The sequence below is a fragment of the Equus asinus genome, chromosome 9, assembly GCF_041296235.1.
Source record: "Equus asinus isolate D_3611 breed Donkey chromosome 9, EquAss-T2T_v2, whole genome shotgun sequence".
Lineage (NCBI taxonomy): Eukaryota > Metazoa > Chordata > Mammalia > Perissodactyla > Equidae > Equus > Equus asinus.
In genome coordinates this window covers 9,106,941-9,121,084 of record NC_091798.1, presented here as the reverse complement: position 1 = coordinate 9,121,084, position 14,144 = coordinate 9,106,941, and positions in this window count along the sequence as shown.

The window sequence follows — 14,144 nt, the reverse complement described above, 5'->3', positions numbered from 1 at the left end:
TTCAGAGAAAACAGATTTACTTCGATCAGGAGGTAGGCTGGCATTTATTGAGCAATTACTATGTGCTAGATTGGGGTCAGAAAACTGCAGTCTATGTGCCAACTTGGTTTTTGTAGGGCCTGCGAATTAAGAATGTTTTTACATTTTTAAATGGTTTAAAAAAATCTAAAGAAGATCATTTACAAACATTAAAATTATATGAAATTAGGGGCCAGCCCTGTGGCAGAGTGGTTAAGTTCAGCACCCTGCTTCAGCAGCCTGGGGTTCGCCGGTTCAGCTCCTGGGTGCAGACCTGGCACCACTCATCAGGCCACGCTGAGGCGGCGCCCCACATGGGAAAACTAGAAGGACCTACAGCTACGATATACAACTGTGTACTGGGGCTTTGGGAAGAAAAAAATAAAAAAGAGGAAGATCGGCAACAGATGTGGGCTCAGGGCCAATCTTCCTCACACACACACACAAAAAGCATAAGAAAATTGTGTGAAATTAAAATTTCAGTGTCCATTAGTGAAGTTTTATTGGAATGTGGCCATGCTTGTTTATTTGCATATTGTTTGTGGCTGTTTTGGCGTCCACAAGCCTAAACAATTTTTATCTGGCCCTTTACGGTAAAAGCTTGCCGACGCCTGTGCTAGATGCTCTTTTTGGAGCTTTTCTGCATTATCTCTCCGTCTTTATGACTCCATGCGGTAGGGGTGCGCATACTGACCTCTTTTGTAATTGGGAAGCAGATGCTTACAGGAGACAAATAACTCACGATAGGTCACATACACAGTGGATGCCAGAGCAGAGACGTGAGAGCCGGGACGCTCACAAAGAGTCAGTGGCTATTTCCCCCTCAGTTGAATTTTTCCTGAGACTCGTCAGCCTTGTTCACTCTTCTCAAAGAAAAATAAATGACTCTTACTATTAGAAAGACCGAGATTAAGTGGAGAAGGGAGGATGCTTCTGCAATGGTTTAGTAAAGCAGATGGTGGGGGTGGGTGGTGGGTGTAGGACCTGACTGGTCCAGATGGATGATGGGGAGAGGCGGGTGGCAGGCAGAGTCAGAGGAGAGTAGTAATTACCAGGCAGCCAAACTTTACTCTGAGTGGCCAGTGAGGGTCTCACTGCTCAAGCCACGGGCCTGAGAACCCTGTGGGGCCAGGGAGCTCTGAAGAATGGCAGAAATCCATGCTACTGGGAGAGTTCAAGAGATGTCAGAGCGAAGGCCAGGTCAGAGATGGGCCGGGTAGTTCCTGCCAGGGTCCTGCCTCTGCCTTGGGCTCTTGGCTTCTGTCCTGAAGCTGCACTGTTCTGGCATCCCACAGCTTCCAACTCTGATCTGGCTGCTTGGGCCAAGCAAGTCAGACACAAGGATTTGGAAGCACTCCTGTATAACGGGAAAGAGACCCTTCCAGAAGATGGGATTGTTTTCCAGAGTGGAGAAATGGGAGCGAGGCGCTCTGTTAGGAGTTTTATGTGCATTATCCCACTAAACCACATGGCAACCTGTCAAATGGGGCAATGGCATAGAGATAAACTATTTTCCCCAGCCTTCCTCCACCTTCTTCCTTAACAATGGGACCTCAGTAGGACCTGGGAGCATGGCTACTGGAGTGAAGCCTGCATCCTCAGAATCCCTTGTCGCTGAGTGGGGCCATGTGACAAATTCTGCCCCAAGATCTATAAGCCCAAGTGTGGTGTATGACTTCCAGGAAATAACCTTTAAAGAGAAGGAGAAAATTCCACTGTATTCCTTACTCCTTCCTGCTAGCTAGAAATAGGATATGGTGGCTGGTGCTTGGCAGCCATTTTGGGCCATGAAGTGAACGTTTCCTGCTGATGGTCACAGAGCAGCAAGAAGGAAGGGCCTGTGTCCCTGAAGATTGTGAAACTACCCGACCAGTCCTGGACAGCTTACCTGGAGACCTTTACATGAGAGAGAAATAAACTTTTATCTTGTTTAAACTGCTGTTACTTTGACTTTTCCTGTACTCATTTCCAAACTTGTAACAATTTAGAAACATAGGCTCAGAGATGTCCATTGACTTACTCAAGGTCACACAGCTACTAAGCGGCAGAACCAGGTCTTCCTGACTTCAAAGCCTATTCTCCTTTTAATAATCAGGACAACCCACTGATGGCTGCCATTCATTGAGCGCCTACTACATGCTAGGCACTGGGCATCTTCACCAAAACCGGTTGAGTTTGTACCTAAGCTCTACTATAAGCTCGATATATAAGCTCAGACAAGCTATTAAACCTCTAAGCTTCAGATTCCTCATCTGTAAATGGGCTCAAACACATTTAATTTTGGGAAAATTAAATGAGGTCATGGATGCAAAGTGTGAGTGTGTTGCCTAGCACAGAATGGAGTCCTTCTAGACGACTTCCACTTTATTTCTGGGTCCCCAGTGCTCTCATAGGTGGGCACATAATAGGCACCAAGCAGTCCTCACTGCATGCGTGCCAGCAACTACTAGCAGCTCTCAAGAGAGGAAGACAGAGCCGAGTGAACTCATGCACTGACTGGTCAGTAGTTTTACAGTCTTCAAGGATCCAGGCCCTTCCCTCTGGCTGCTCTACCACCACCAACAGGAAACTTTGCCCTCGTGGCCCAATATGGCTGCTGGGCTCCAGCCACCGTGTCATTCAAGTGAACATTTATTGGGCACCTACTGCGTTTAGCATCACAGAAGCTGCTGCTGAAGGGGCACAATTCTTGGTAGATGAGAAGTTCATGGTGAGAGTGGTGGAGGCCGGGAGCACGTGTGCAGGGAAGACGGGGTCAGTGCTGGAGACTTCAGGATCACATCCCCCTGCTCAGACCAGAACACAGCTCTGAGGCACGCACCCAACCTAAGAAATCCGGTGAGTTTAGAGACCCAGCGCTCAGGCCGCTGACGTCATGAGGATCCCAGAGGGCTTCCTGCCGGGCTGGTTCTGGTGGTCAGAGGCCCCAGAACAGGCAGGGTTTTGGAGATCCCGGAAGGGGGAGAAGGTTTCAGCAGGCGCTGTGGGGGAAGGCCCTCTCTGGAAGACACTGTGGTTCCAGGGAAGAAGCCAAATTATCTGACCTGGGTGCCAGCTGGTGGAAGAAAGTGGAAATCACGTGCCCTTAACCAACAAAAACCAGCAATCTGGAACTTCTTCTAAATAACCGAAAGGCACATTAGTGCCGGCATTGAGAGGCGGTAGGAAGAACACAGAATTTCAAGGACAGAGATTCATGTTCTAAGCTTAACTCTTCCGTTTCCTGGCTGGGAGACTTTACTCACGTCAGGCAATTGCACGTCTCAGTTTTCACATCCGTTTAATGAGAATTAATTAAACACCTAACTCGTTGTTGTGAAGATTATACGAATTAATAGATGGGAAAGCACCACACAAATGATGCTTCGCAGCAAGGACCGTGCCCTCAGACTGACCTCTCTGAGCTTGTTTCCTCCAAAGCAGCCCCTTCAAAAGCGGCAGCCGCCACCTTTGTCACCATTGTCATTAGTAATAATAACTTTTCCAACTTCTGGGCTCAAAACTGTTCAGCTTAGATTTTTTTCTGTCTATTTCAGAGAGAGAAAAGATGCAGCACGTAGCCGAGGAGCAGCCTGGGCAATCCTTCCAATAAACGCACAGCTTTTGCTTCAACTGTCTGCGCACCATGTGCATCCTTGAAAGCTCTTGCTGGAAGCCTTGTCTCCGCGTCTGCCCTTAGCCCTCCTTGCGAGGAGGAGAGAGAAGAAACCAGGGGAGAGAGAAGCCCCTGGCGGGCTGGGGACCCCCTGCAGCAGGTGGCCCAAGCCGGTGAGATGTTTGTTGAATTGGATGGGGCAATAAATTGGGGACCTGCAATCAAGCGGTGCTTCAACAGAAAGGTTTTTAAGACTCCACCTTGAAAATGTTCGCGTCCTCGTGTCATGCCTGTCAGCTTCATATGATTGCCAGAGCTGGAACAGGTGCTCAGCGAGATGTTAGATCATCAGAAGACAAGAGCGCTCAGGTGAACACCACCAACCCGAATCCCACGCAACGGCTTTCCCAGCCACAAGCCCACCCTTTTATTTTCCTTAAAAATTTCAGAGCCTGGGGGCCGGCCCCATGGCCGAGTTGTTGGGTTCGCACGCTCTGCTTCGGCGGCTCAGTTCGAGTCCTGGGTGCGGACATGACACCGCTCATCAAGCCACGCTGAGGTGGCGTCCCACATGCCACAGTTGGAAGGACCCACAACTGAAAATACACAACTGTGTACTGGGGGGGGGGGGGCTTCGGGAGAAAAAGGAAAAATAAAATCTTAAAAAAAAAAAATTTCAGAGCCTGAAACCAATCCTGACATGCGTTTCAAACAAGAGCGGCTCCTCTCGGGCCTGGCTGCTGCACTAGGTAAAATTGCTTTAGGGCTCTCAAAAGTCCAGTAGCTGTGCGACTGCAGACCAAGTGCATGCGTGTCAGCATGCTTTGGGGTCCACACGGGTCCAGATGTTCAAAAGAGTAGGAAGAAGAGGAAATGGAAAGGAGAAGATAAAGGGTCAGAGGATCTAGCTTGTGCTAGGAGTTTCACTGCTGTTCTCATTTAATTCTAATACCCCTGAAATGGGTACTACAAAGCCCATTTTACAGATGCTAATAATAATTACGGGGGTAATAGTAATAATAGAGTTATTGTGGTCCTTGCTGGCATTTATTGAGCCCTTGCCATGTGCTGGACAGGGTGCTAAGAGCTTTGCATGTGCTATCTGATTTAATCCTCTATCTCTACGCCCATTACAGAGATTTGGAGACACATGCACTGAAGGAAAAGCAGGAGTTTGGTGCGTGCTTTTAGCCGTTACACAGCAGGGTTGACGGCAACGAGGCCATGCGGTCAGGGACCTCGCCTGGGACACGTGGGTTGTAAGCGATTCATTGAAGACTTGGGACTGCCCAGATCTGCCTGATTGGAAGGAGCGTGCTCTTTCCTGTAGCCCAGGGCTTTCTGAGAGGGCAGCGGGCCAGTACTATCTCCCCTTGAGCCTCTGAACAGCTCTGAAGGTTAGACCAACGAGAAAACTGAGGCTCCCAGTAAGGTCACTCTGGCCAAGCCTCACTTGGAAAGGAGCCCTGGTGAGGAGTTTGGGCTTCACTTTAGATGTCATGGGAAGCTGCCTGGAGGACTGTGAGCCAGAAAGTGACGTGTTCTCATTAAGAGGTTTTGAAAACCCCTTGGGACGCTGTTCAGAAAACAGCCTGCAAGAGGGGGAGCAGGATGGTTAATTACATAAGGCAGGTTTCCAACTGCACAGAGATGTCTCTTTGTAAGAAAATTAAAATATTCAGATAAAGCTGAAGTCCCCCTGAGCACAGCCCCCACCCTGGTATGGTGTCCTCATCCTGGGAAGCCCTGTTTTCAATGGGCTGATGGCACCGGCCCCCAAGCAGAGTGGTGAGGTTACCATGCGCTCAGCCAACGCTAACGGGGGGAGGAAATGCTCATTAATTGTCATACAAGGCGGTGGGTGCTGGAAGGAGCCTGGAGTACTCCTCCCAGGCCTCAGAGATTCAGCAAGGTGGTGGACAGTGGAGCCAGGTCATGAGGAAGAAGCCAGGCTTCCCAGGTAACTAATAACAGAAGCCCTCATTTCCCGATGCTTACTGTGTGCCAGCCACGGCCAGAAGCTCCTGAAGCACATTCATTTATCTAAATCTCGTCACCCTGCAGGCGGGTGCCCTCGATTCTCGTTTTTCGTGGTAGCTGTGTTCTATGAGGTCTCCGTGCACACCGAGTCTGTGGATACTGAACCCTGCTCCCAAGGTCAACACAGGGTTACGATCTGGGAGCCTCTGGTCGCACATTTTTGTCAGCTGATCGATACATAACATTGTTTTCGTGTGTTCCTGTTTAAAGACACCTTATTGAGTACGTCGTTGATTGATTGGACTCACGGCCGACAGCACTGTAACTGCTGCCTGCACAAGGCTTACTCAACACGCTTATTTTCTCCGCAGGGCGCGTCCCAGCCTTCCTGAGCTCAGGAATAGTAGACAGAGCTTCCACACTGCTGAGGGCCGTTCAAACAGAGGAGTCACCAACAAACAGCACAAAATGAGAAAAACGTGCACTGAACATGCTGCAGAAGGACACCTGTTTCCAGTAGGAGAGCTGAGACAAGAAGCAGAGGGTCGCCTTGTTGGACCTGAGCGGGAATGTGCACGGCAGGCAACTCCCGTTCTCCCCGCTCTGCACATGTCCGTGAATGGCCGTGGAAGCGCCGTGTGTTCATTTAGCGGGTACAGACACATTTCAGCCAGTAGGTGAATTCGCAAATACGGACTTCATGGGTAAGGAAGAGTGACTGTACGATTGTATTCCCGTTTTACGGAGGGGGAAAGGTGAGGCGCCCAGCCCGGGTCTCACAGCCACTAAGTGGCACAACCAGGATCGTGAGCTCAGTCGGTGATGTGAACGCCACACTGCACCGTCGTCTTCCCTTGCGAGCTGTCGATTCTGTGTGAGGGGCAGCAGACGGAAGGCTGGCATGTGTTGGTGGGACAGCACATGTGTGCTGTGGGCAGAACCAGCAAAACCAGAGCCAGAGCTCGCCCGCAGGGGACTGGGTGTAAAGGAAGGAATGCGGGAGGCTCGCACAGCGCACAATCCATGCTGGACAAAATGGACCCACCCCCAGCCACCCATGACACACACAGAGAAAAGACTAAAACTCAGCAAACCGCTGTAGATCACACGTGGCATTTGCCCCGAGAGGCAATGCGGTTGTGCATCTTTGCACACTTGTCTCCAAGAAATCCTGATAGAAACTCACCAGACACCCAGGGCCCTACTGAAATGTAAAATATTCATGGAGACCTGAGGGCCACAGAGATGCTGACAAATATTTTCAGGAGATTATCTGATCTACATTTCAAAGCTCTGTAAAACCCATCTGTAAAAGTTTCAAAACTGCAACAAAGCAAAAGAGATAAAGATTTTTTTTAATGCATCCAAAATGCTCAGGAAAAGTGTTTGGAAGTTTATTCATTTAGAAAACTCTATCAATGGATTAGACACCAATTAATTGCTAAGATGCAGAATCCACGAGTGTTCCGTGTTCAGCGAGATGTCATCAATCTAATGCGGTGCTTTGCGAATTGAATGTATAATTTGAACAAATTCAAAAAGAGCATGTCACACTTGAACAGGTTAAGAAAGAACACAGACTAAAATATAGAAAGAGTCAGGCAATCAAGATGATGCTTTAAAAGTAATTTGGAACAATAGACGCATTAAGCTGCTAAGTATTGGAAGAATGCACCTCTGGCGGCTTCGAGGTCAGCGAGCTGGAGGCCGGGTGAAAAAGGCCCTCGGAGGCATTGAGTCTGAAATGCAGACTGGTTCTCCTCAGAGAGGGAGGGGGAAGTCGTCAGACACCCTTGGGGCCTGTGTGAGTGGCTGTAGGTTGCAGGGCTGTGCCAGGCAGGTGGCCCTCCGGACAAACAAACAAGAAAGAAAGATCCATTTGCCTACCTTGACCGTTGCTCAGTTTTAAACTGAGCTGGAAGCCGTTGAGTTTCTGAAGAGAGCGGAAAAGATCTATCTCCCCTGAGGCTGAGTTTTGTTGTTTGTGAATCCTGGGGAAAAAATACATTCGGCTCTCAGTATTTCTCTGGTTCTCCATCCTGGTGACGATAATAACGGCTAACATGTATTGAAGGCTTGTCACCGCCTTGCATCACGACAAATACTCGGCATACCTCATCTTGCTTAACCATGGCAGTCACCTGTCTAATTATTCCAGTTTTGCGGAAGGGGAAACTGAGACCCAGAGAGGTCAAGCACTTCTCCGAAGTCCACAGTCAATGAGTAACACAGTTGGCATTCGAACCGAGATCCGTCTGCTCCAAATCCCGAGTTTTTAATCATTTTACTAAACTGCTTCTTAAGGACGATGTTGTTTTGAAAGGATGAAAAGGCTGGCTGAATATGAAGATAAGTCAAACTTTTCAAATCCACTGGGGCCGTGAGAACCCCGAGAGAGCCCTACCTGCTCGTTTATGTCATGATTGGCTTGCGGGCCAGCCTCAGGGGTGCCAGCCCTGTCTCATGTGCTTCCAGCTCCAGACCCCTTTCCAGTGGCCGTTTGGGGGTCACAGGATAACAACATGAAGACAACAGTAATCCTGACTAACAGAATATTAGGAGCTTCTGCGGACTTCTTGGTGCCCAGGACAAACCAGAGGTGTCATGCTGTTGCTTCCAGAATGGACAATCTGAACAAGACTGTGAGAAAGAGAAGATGCCTGTTCCTGGTGGACATGGCACAGTCTGTTCCACCTCCTACCCTCAGAATCGTGGGGCCTGTTGTCGAAGAATACGGCTCTTTGCAACCTCCAATCTTAATTCTGGGAGACCTCCCCGGGCCACGCAGGTCCTCATCCTGGCAGCTGGTATCTGTCCCTGCATATCCTGCATGGGACAAACAGACAAACCCCCAGGACTTCAGAGGCGGGAGTATAAAAATGACAGGCACTATCTTAACGTGCAGCGTCAGGAGTTTGTCTTAGGGAGGGCACTGTCATTGGGAGAATGGCTCGTGGGGAAGACGAGGCCTGGAAGACACATCAGCAGCGCCAAGGCAGCAAAGGGGTGATTGGAGAATCGAGTGTTAGAAATGACCAGAAATGGGCTGCAGGGGTGGCGAGAAAGAGGGCTGAGAGGAGCACGAAGGGTGGGCCTGCAGAAGCTGGAACCAGCAGGGGAGAATCAGGAAGGGTGAGCCGTTAGAGGCAGGGACATAGGCCGATTTTAACTCGTTAGCGTGTGCCTCGGTGTGCATGGCCACACCCTGAAGGCTTCTCCGCGAGCCAGCACGTACGTGTGAGTTTTCTTTGGTGGAAATTATGAAAAAGGGCTAGAGTCTCCTTTTGGGTTGACTGGCTGTGGAATGCAGAGAACCTGAGCATGACGGGGGTGGCAGGGTGGGGGTGGGGTGGTCCCTACCCTAACTCAGTGAGAACAGGAACTGGGGGTGATGAGAACAAGAGCTTGAAATCACCCCTCCCCTCAATTCCCAGAATCTTGGAGAGGGCCCTGAGGCAGTATAGGGTTTTCAGCTATTTTACGTAGATCTGAATAGATCTGGAAGCCTCAGCTCACAGACATTCCAGGACAAAAGAAGCACAAGTCATCACTGATAACCACACCCTGATAACAACAAGTATCATTGATCACGTGCATACCATGTGTGGGGGGGGGGGCCCATCCTAAGCAATTGACATCCCTTAATTCATTTATTCTTAACAGCAAAGCTATGAGGAAGGCACTATTAATTTCTCCATTTTACATCTGAGGAAACTCGCACAGAGAGGTTGCATGATTTGCCCAAGATTGCACAGCTGTTGAGTGGTGGAGGAAAGTGGGAACCCCGTCAGTTGGACCCAGAGCCACACTCTGAAATAAGAAAATGCAGGATGAAAGAAGGAGGCTTGTTCCAGAAGCGCTTCTGACTCCAGACCCCAGCATTTTAACTGGGAAATCAGAATGAGCCCCAGTCCTGATTACAGTGACCCACAAGTGAGGTCCTGAAAATGCAGAGGTCAAAGGGATGGGCTGTGCCTTCCAGGAGCCCTGAGTGTGGCGGGGAGTCAGTCACGGGGCAAACAATCACCGCACAGTGTGAGTGTTTGATGGACACCAGCATGAGGCTGTGCTGTGTCACCATGACAGCCATCCCCCACTGGCTCTGCCGGGGGAGTCAGAGCAGGCCCCCGAAAGAGGGGTGTGCAGCCGGCTCTTCAGATGCAGGGACTTTACCGCCTGAGGGCTTCCTAGAGGCCTGACGCTAGGTCAGGGTCTCTGCACAAGTAATTTACTTAATTTGAAGTAAATTAAGTTTACAGCTTACTTAATTCAAGGATCACTCACAGCAATCTTGTGGAGCAAGTAGACTTTCACACTGGTTTTCCTTGCAGTTTCCACCACACTGTGGTGCTTCCTGAGGGTCAGAAAACCCGGAGATGCCCGGGCAGCGTGGGGAAATGCCTCCACACGAGTCAGCTCGGGCTGTCACGACCAACGTCCTTGACCGGGTGGTTCAATGGGCAGGGACTCACTTCCTCGCACTTCTGGAGGCTGGGAAGTCCAGCACTGAGGCGGATTTCATTCCTGAGAGAATGTGCATCCTGGCTGGAAGATGGCTGCCTTCTTGCTGTGTCCTCACAGGACAGAGAGAAGGAGCAAGCCCTCTGATGTGTCTTCTTATAAGGACACTAATCCATCATGAGGACCGCACTCTCACGACCTCCTCTAACCTAATCACCTCCCAAAGCCCCGTCTCCAAGGACCCTCACGTTGGAGGTTAGGGGTTCAACCTCTGAATTTTGGAGGGACACAAACCTTCAGTCCGTCACACACTGTTGCTTCTCAGAACCCTCTAGTTCCTTATGGTTTCCAAGAGACCGTTGGTGTAGCCGTCAAAGCTCGGACTCCGGGTTCTCACCTGCCTTGGTTTAAATCCAGACTCCGTCTCTTCATAGACGTGCAGCATGAGGCCAGGGGTCAGGGAACTGTGGCCTGCTGACCCAATTCGGCCCACCTCTTGTTTTTGCAGCTATGGTTTGATTGGCGCACAGCCAACCCAGTCATGTATATCGTCTGCGGCTGCTTCCATGCTGCAAAGGGGCAGTTGAGTAGCTGCGACAGAGACCTTACAGTCCACAAGCCCTAAAATATTTACTGTCTGGCTCCTTACCGGAAAAGTTTGCTGACACTTGCTTTAGGTAAAGGATTTCACCTCGCCGAGCTTCAGTTTCCTCCTTGGGAAAAAGGGCAGAATACGTGGCTGCCACGTTGTGCTGCTGTGAATTCTAACTGAGGGGTTCTCGAAGTCAGCGATCTCACACTTGACAGACAAGGCTGCTTAGGACAGCTTCCTGGATGCAGCTCTTCTTCACCCAAAGAACTGCGGGAAAGACATCTGTCCGTGGAAATTCTGAAATCCACCTGGGCACCCCTGTCTGTTTCTACTGCTCTGGGGGCAGGGGATGTTTCCTATTTAAGATCCAGGTCTGCTCACTGGGGGTGTTCTCATTCGAGTCCTTATTTCCCCTCTTGCCTCTGTCCCCTGGGATCTGGGCTCTGCCCTCTCATAGTCGTTCTTTCTTGTCTGTTCTTTCTTCTTTTTCTTTCTTCCTTCCTTCTTCTCTCCCTCCTTCTTTCCCTCCACCTCTCCTTCCTTCCCTCATCCCATCTTACCCCACTTCGTTTTCAATAAGAAATGGACCATGTTGCAGCTGAGTGCCTTTCTCAGCATGCTTCCTACCTATAGAGATTAGGGAGCCCTGAATCCTCTTTTCATTTTCAACTTTCTCTGTCCCAAGCTGATAAAACTCATTAAAATCTTTGTGGGTTTCTTATGAAGTTGATGGTGGTTAACTCCATGCCTAAAAGCCATGTTCATAATTCTTTTCGGGACAGACTTCTCTCTACTTTGAAGCATCAGGATGCTATGGGCAATTCTCAAGACTCGTAAAGCTCTTTTGTCTAGTTGCAAGGGTCTAGGAGACAGCCCCTTAAGTTTTTCTGAGGTCTTAACTAATTCCAGGAGAACTACCCAGTCTCAGCTCGGGAAAAGACCTCCTGTCTTTAGCATCCTCCCAGTTCTCCAGAGAACTCTCACCATGTCATCCAACTGATTCTTGCAGCAGCCCCTACAGGGAGATTTTGTTCTCCCATTTGTCAGATGAGGAACCTGAGCCTTCATGAAGGGTATGGCAGTTGCCTGAGGTCACAGGGAGGGGTGTCCAGGCCAACTCAGGCCTCCTACTCCCTGGTCCCCACAGACCCAGGCGCTCACCTGAGGCTGCCCTGTCCTTGCTGAGTCGGCGGCTGTCTGGGGAAGTCACTGCTTCAGACCACTCTCCTCAGAGGAACAGGGCACAGCACAGGGGCTGTTGCAGACAATAAGGTACTTTCCGCAGATCTGCTTCGCTCTCTGGTACCTCCTCTCTGATCTCTCGCCCTCAGAACGGCAGGGGCTGTCTCGGGCTTTTTATCAAACACACATTCTCAGCATTGCTATGCCATTTTAAAGCTCTTCCATGCTCCTGATCTCATGTGACCCTCACAGCAACCGTGCAAAGCAGACAGAGCACACACAGTTATGACGGTCTGAAGGACGGGGAAACTCAGGCACAAGGAGGAACTCAAAGCCAGCCAGCCTTGGACAGAACAATCTCTGGGCTCACGGTCCTGAAAACATTGATGCTAGAAGGGAACGTGGTAACCATCATTCCCTTATTTTCCAGATGTGGAAACTGAGGCTCAAAGAGGGGCAGAAGCAAGTCAAAGTTTACTCAGCTAGTTAGCTGCAGGTTAGGACTTGAACTCAAGCCCCTTCCTTGGACTAAGCTGTCTAAACACAGCCTGTGGTATTGTCTGATCTGCTCCTCTATTTCCTTCAACCTACAAAGCGAGGCTAACGTCATTTATGGGGACCGGCAAATTTCAGTTTTGATTTTTTTTAGTTCTCATGCGTGAGCATCCAAGCCTGCCCTGAAAGCATCTGCCTTCCCAGCCAGCTCCATCACTGGAGAGTGGAGTTACAGCATCTTCCCCACCTTGCGAAAATGGTAGCTGCCCGTCAGCTCCAGGGCCTCAGAGGCTTTATCTTCTTGGGATGGGTCCAGGCTGAATGAGGTAAGTCACTCCATGTGCAACAGGAGTCAGGCCCAGACTTAGGAAGGAATCACTTTCCTGGGGTCTGAAACCTGGCCATTCCATCAAAACCAAGTATTCTTTTTTTAAGACATTTTGGGTTTTTTTGCTTGGGGAAGATTAGGCCTGAGATAACATCTGTGCCAATCTTCCTCCACTTTGCACGTGGGACACCACCACAGCATAACTTGATGAGCGGTGCATAGATCTATGCCTGGGATCTGAACCCATGAATGCAGGGCCCCTGAAACAGAACACGCAAACTTAACCATTAGACCACCAGGCCGACCCGAAAGCCAATCATTCTTAATCACAAAAACAGAAGAAACAGGGGACAAGCTCGTGATTGGAATAGAAAATGATCTAACTCTGTGTGGCTGTTGGTCCATCTGTGCTGTACCTAACCCTAGTAATAAATTAGGCAAACCCGACTGTCATCCATCCATCCATCCACCATCCATCCACCACCATCCATTCAACCATCCATCCATCCATCCAACAAGTCATCGTTAAGCACCTTATTTTCTCAATTATTCCTAACAACAGCCTGGGTTCCTCCTCCCTACCCCACATACTTTTGTAGATGAGAAAACTGAAGGCCCAGAGAATTTACATAATTTACTTATTAATTACTTGTTGAATCGTGTAAAATAAAATCTCTTTCCCTGTAGAATTTGGATCCAGAAGGGGGAGGGTAGCAGGTGTGAACTGGTTATGATGACCAGCACTTCAAAGCCCTTCTCCAAGCTCATTTCTTTTCTGCTTCTTTTGTGAGGAAGATCTGCCCTGAGCTAACATCCATTGCCAGTCCTCCTCTACTGTGCATGTGGGATGCCTCCACAGCATGGCTGGTGAGTGGAGTAGGTCCATACCTGGGATCCAAACTTGCGAACCCTGGGCTGCTGAAGTGGAGTGCACAGAACTTTAAGTACTCAGCCATGGGGCTGCCCTCCCCCCCCCCAGGCTAATTTCTTAAACATTCAACAGGCATTTATTGAATACCTACTGTGTGTTTATTGAACCCTACTATGTGCCAAACAGGTAACAGGAACCAAGGCCACAAAGAATAAAACAAACCCTGATGGTTTGGTAGAAGGTGAGTATACAGAGCTGTAAACAATCAATTACATTTAAAACAAAGTGAATGCAACAATAAAGGTCAGCAAAGGTGAAAGTGACTCTTGCTTCGGGCAGCCTGGGAAGTTTGCCTGAAGGAGGGAACGGCTGAGTGAGGTCCTGAAGAAAGAGCAAGAATTTGCAAAATGGGAGTTTCAGCAGGACTTTTAAGCAAATGTTTTCAGTGTAAAAGCGCTATGTTTGTGAAGAATATTTTAAAGAGGACAGATGGGCAAAAAATATAAAGCAAACCCCCTCACTCTTTGAGCACGCACCCACGTGCCTGAACCCACCCCCTAGAGAATGACCTCTGCTGACTGTAGGCAGGGCACCACTCCAGCATTCTCTATCCACATACAAG